The sequence below is a fragment of the Manacus vitellinus genome, unplaced genomic scaffold, assembly GCF_001715985.3.
Source record: "Manacus vitellinus isolate BGI_N305 unplaced genomic scaffold, ASM171598v3 ctg7180002429456_pilon, whole genome shotgun sequence".
NCBI lineage: Eukaryota > Metazoa > Chordata > Aves > Passeriformes > Pipridae > Manacus > Manacus vitellinus.
Window position 1 is genome coordinate 1 of NW_021938051.1, and position 5201 is coordinate 5201.

The following is a 5201-nucleotide window of genomic DNA, read 5'->3' on the forward strand; positions in this document are numbered from 1 at the left end:
AAATAAGACGAGGAGCCCAAAAAAATTCAAATCAGGAGAGGAGCCTAAAAAAATTAAAATCAGGAGAGGATCCTGAAAAAATTAAAATCAGGAGAGGAGCCTAAAAAAATTAAAATCAGGAGAGGAGCCTGAAAAAATCACAATCAGGAGAGGAGCCTGAAAAATTAAAATGAGCAGAGGACCCTAAAAATATTAAAATTACGAGAGGAGTCTGAAAAAATTAAAATCAGGAAAGGATCCTTTAAAAATTAGAATCACAAAAGAAGCCTGAAAAAATTCAAATCAGGACAGGAGGCTAATACAATAAAAATCACGAGCGGAGCCTGAAAAAATTAAAATCAGGAGAGGAGCGTGAAAAAATTAAAATCTGGACAGGAGCCTGAAAAATATAAATCAGGAGAGGAGCCTGAAAAAATTAAAATCAGGAGAGGGGCCTAAGAAAATTAAAATTAGGAGAGGAGCCTGAAAAAATTAAAATCAGGAAAGGAACCCAAAAAAATTAAAATTAGGAGAGGAGCCTAAAAAATTAAAATCAGGAGAGGAGCCTGAAAAAATTAAAACCAGGAGAGGAGCCTGAAAAAATTAGAATGAAAAGAGAAGTTTAAGAAAATTAAAATCAGGAGAGGAGCCTAAAAAATTAAAATCAGGAAAGGAGCAGAAAAAAATTAAAATCAGGAGGAGAACCTGAGAAAATTAAAATCAGGAGATGGGACTAATACAATAAAAATCAGGAGAAGAGCCTGAAAATTTAAAATCAGGAGAGGAGCCGGAAAAAATTAAAATCAGGAGAGGAGCCTAAAAATATTAAAATCAGGACAGGGGACAAATACAATAAAAACAGGAGAGGAGCCTAAAAAAATTAAAAACAGGAGAGGAGTCTGAAAAAATAAAAATCAGGAGAGGATCCTGAACAAATTAAAATCAAGAGAGGTGCTAAAATAATTAGAATCACGATAGAAGGCTAAAAAAATTAAAATCAGGACAGGAGCCTGAAAAAATTAAAATCAGGAGAGGAGCCTGAAATATTAAAATCAGGAGAGGAGCCTAAAAAAATTAGAATCAGGAGAGGAATCTGAAAAAATTAAAATCACGACAGGGGACTAATACAATAAACATCAGGACAGGAGCCTAAAAAAATTAAAACCAGGAGAGGAGCCCAGAAAAATTACAATCAGGAGACGAGCCTAAAAATCTAAAAATCAGGAGAGGACCCTAAAAACCTAAAAATCACGAAAGGAGCCTAAAAAAATTAAAATCAGGAGAGGAGCCTGAAAAAATTAAAATCAGGAGAGAAGCCTAAAAATCTAAAAATCAGGAGAGGAGCCTGAAAAAATTAAAATCAGGAGAGGGGACTAATACAATAAAAATCAGGAGAGGAGCCTAAAAAATTTAAAATCAGGAGAGTAGCCTAAAAAAATTAAAATCAGGAGAGGAGCGTGAAAAAATTAAAATCAGGAGAGGAGCCTAAAAAATTAAAATCAGGAGAGGAGCCAGAGAAGAGAGCAAAAGAATTAAAAGCAGGAGAAGGGAGCAAGAGAATTAAAAGGAGGAGAAGAGAGCAAGATAATTAAAAGGAGGAGAAGAGAGCAAGGGAATTCAAAGCAAGACAAGTGACTAAGAGAAGAGATTAAGAGAAGTGACTAAGAGAAATGAAGGCAAGAGAAGAGAGAGAAGAGAGATGAAGATGAGCAAGGGAAAGAAGGGAAGAGAAAAACAGAAAAGACTACATGACAGAAAATAAAGACAGGAGCCAAAGAGGGGGAAAACCCCCAAAGAGGGGAAAAGTCCCCAAACCTTTATTGCAACTTTATTGAATGACTTGTTGTGACCTTGTGAAATACACAAGGCTAGTACAGAAGTTACAACACAGGTTAGTATCCAAGTTACAACACAGGACAGCATACACGTTACAATACAGTTTACAACACAGGTTAGTATCCAAGTTACAACACAGGACAGCATACACGTTACAATACAGTTTACAACACAGGTTAGTATCCAAGTTACAACACAGGACAGCATACAAGTTACAATACAGTTTACAACACAGGTTAGTATCCAAGTTACAGCACAGGACAGCATACAAGTTACAATACAGTTTACAATACAGGTTAGTATCCAAGTTACAACACAGGACAGCATACAAGTTACAATACAGTTTACAACACAGGTTAGTATCCAAGTTACAGCACAGGACAGCATACACATTACAATACAGTTTACAACACAGGTTAGTATCCAAGTTACAGCACTCCTTCAGGAACGTGGTTCCTGGGAAGGCTCAAAAATCAAAAAATCATCCTGCCTGGCAAAACCCGGGTCCCGGGATGGCCTGTGCCAAACTTTGGCGATGAACAGTCGCCTCACCAGACAGAGCCGAAGACCTGGGAAAAAAACCCCAGCTGGGGGGGAAAAAAAAAAACAAAACCCCCGTTGGGGTTTTTTTTTATTCTAAAGTTAAATGGTTGTAAAAAACTCCTGGAAAGAGAAACGAGCACAAACAGCGGGTTAGAATACTTACATTAACAGAGGCCCAACCCCTTCCATCCCCACACCTCCACCCTCCCTTACGCCGAAAAGCCAACCCTGAATATCGGCGCACACTGAAAATTGCATGCCTCAGGAACAGGGTTCCCGGGAAGCCTCAAAAAATCAACAAATCATCCCTGACTGGCAAAACCCGGTCCTGGTCGGCCTGTGCCCAAACACTGGCGATGAACATCGCCTCGCAGACCGGCCGGGACCTGGGAAAAAAAAACCCAGCCGGGAGGAAAAAAAAAAACAAACCCCGGTTGGGGTTTTTTTATTCTAAAGCTAAAATGGTGGAAAAAATCCTGAAAGAGAAACAAACACAAGGTTAGAATACTACATTACACACACCCATCCCCTGCATTGCCACACCTCCACCATACCCCAAAGCCGCAAGCCAACCCTGAATATCGGCGTACACTCAAAACGCTCCCTTGGGAACGTGGTTCCCGTGGAGCCTCAAAAAAAAAAAAAACTCCAAAAAGAAACAAATTGCCAAGCCTGACAAAACACGCATGCCGCTCATGCCCGAGCACACCCCTCACAGCATTACAAGGCAGTATCAATGGCAGAATATCAAAAGCAAAACAAAGTAAGGTACAAAGCTATACAATTCCTAACTGATGCACAGCAATACAACACTATGACATTCACATACAGAGCAATACAATTGCAAATATAGAAGTATACCAGACAGAACATTACATGGCAATACAAGTGACACGACATAAAAAGTGCTACAAACAAAGGCGCAACGATATACAATTCCTGACACACGGAACGCGACGCCGTGACGTTCAGATACGGACCGATACGACTACAACTATACAAGTGTATGATACAGAGTGGTACAAGGCAATACAAATGACAACATAAACGGCGGCTGGACTTTTCCTATTCTGGTTGTAAAATACAATAACTACGCCTAAGAAGCAACCTGCAACACTAAATAAACAGATACGATGCTACACGATGCAGTCCAGAAGTCATTGGGCAGGGACTCCCCGTGGCTCTCAGAAGTTTCCATCGATGATCGCTCGGCCGATCTCTCCCCGGTCGCCGGAAGTTCCGGGAAAACCGATGCTGTCTTTCACCCCAGGAACCTGAGTCTCCTTTGGGTGGCTGTAAGACAAAAAGACTCTGAAGCATGCCTTCTGTGACCTTGGACTTACCCCCAAACTGAGCCTATACATTTTATAAGCCCAAAGACCCCTGACAAATGCCCATACCATAGACACTGTTTGCTACTCTACCTAGCTGTGACTCTATACACCCAAGCAGGGCATCGCAAGACAATCCTGCTCACAGACTGTACAGCCGTAGGCTCAACTGTCTGAGGGAACTGACATGTTGATGTGAGACTGAGCAATATTCTATCTACCCACTGATCCACGTAGCAGGGCAGAGCAGTTCCAGGCTGACCCCAAGTGAGACACCCCATACCTGTGATGACACACACCACGTGACACAATTAAGAGACAAAGGACACAAACATGGAGGAGACAAAGGACGTGACACAGACCGGAACTGCTCTGCCCTGCACACGGGAATCCAATGATACAAAGTAAGCCCTTCCTTTGAGGTCTCTAAATAACCTGCTACAGGACACCCATTGCACCATACTAATTGCAAAAATCCCTCCGGGCAATGCACATACTTGCCCCGACTCCCAACCCCTCTCTGGGTCTTTGCCCTGCACTTATCTTTCCGAGACCCGGGGCTGTGAATCCATCTTCAATGCACAGGAGGGGCACCTGGGCTGGCTCAGAGGTTCCTGTTGTCATGAGAGTACTCCAAGTCAACTGTGAAAAAGAAAACCATACACAATATCTGAGTAGTGTGGCATGGGGTTGGAACCCCAGTGATCCCCCTACTCACCATCACCGAGGCCCTGACCGGAGTCCAACACTGTGGCTGTCACCTTCCGGGATACCTGAGTGAGTGAGACACAAAATTCGAAGGCATCTCTAAAGCTGCAGTGAATCCCCGCTCCTCCTGCTGCCTCCCCAACTCACCTAGAAAGCTCCTCTCTCTTCAGCTGCTCCCAAGATCGCCCCTGCAAATGAAATGGGTAAATGCTCAAACACTGAGCTCTCAAACATTAGGGATGGTTCACAAGGAAAGCCAAAAACCTCTAAACCCCATCAGACTGCACGCCGAAGCATTGCTACACACTGTGAAGTGGACAGACGGCCGCTGCAAGACAACCCAGACATGGAGGCTTGTGCTGATGTACTGCCTCATACTGGCTATCTCGGGCTCCTTTAGCTTGACCTCTGATCGGATGGACCTTCGGCACCTTCAGCAGACGGGCAAAGGGTTGTGTATGGGATAGAAAAAAAATTAAACAGTTTCAACATATATGCAGAGATTGACCACATAGATGACATCCTAAAACTAACTCCAAATTCGGCTGGGGAGTAAAATTCTCACCTCGCTCGTCTCCCTGCTGAGCCGCTACGCCTTGAGACCGATTGGGCCCCATCTGGAAAATAAAGAACAAAAAGGCACAAGAGAAAGGACCCCTACAGCTAAAACTGACATCCTTCATCCAACACCCAAGACAACCTTCTTCCCAGGCTGCTTCAACTCGTCTCCGTCTGGGGTACACTGTGTCCACTTATCTGAAAAAAAACAACAAAAAACAAAGGGTTAGTCAGGTCACCCACATG

The 5201-nt window shown here is 43.0% G+C and overlaps 1 long non-coding RNA gene across 2 annotated transcripts; it reads right to left on the minus strand.

The window, feature by feature from the left end:
- Positions 1 to 3683: 3683 nt before the first annotated feature.
- LOC108642769 lies at positions 3684 to 5156 on the minus strand. 2 transcript variants are annotated; one of them, XR_003916430.1, is made up of 6 exons: positions 5098 to 5156; positions 4963 to 5014; positions 4705 to 4828; positions 4545 to 4585; positions 4408 to 4462; positions 3684 to 4331 (listed from the first exon to the last, which is right to left on the minus strand). It is a non-coding gene; the product is annotated as an uncharacterized LOC108642769 (long non-coding RNA). The 2 variants fall into 2 exon arrangements; XR_003916431.1 differs by lacking the exons at positions 4963 to 5014; positions 5098 to 5156 and having other exon boundaries at positions 4776 to 4846.
- Positions 5157 to 5201: the final 45 nt, after the last annotated feature.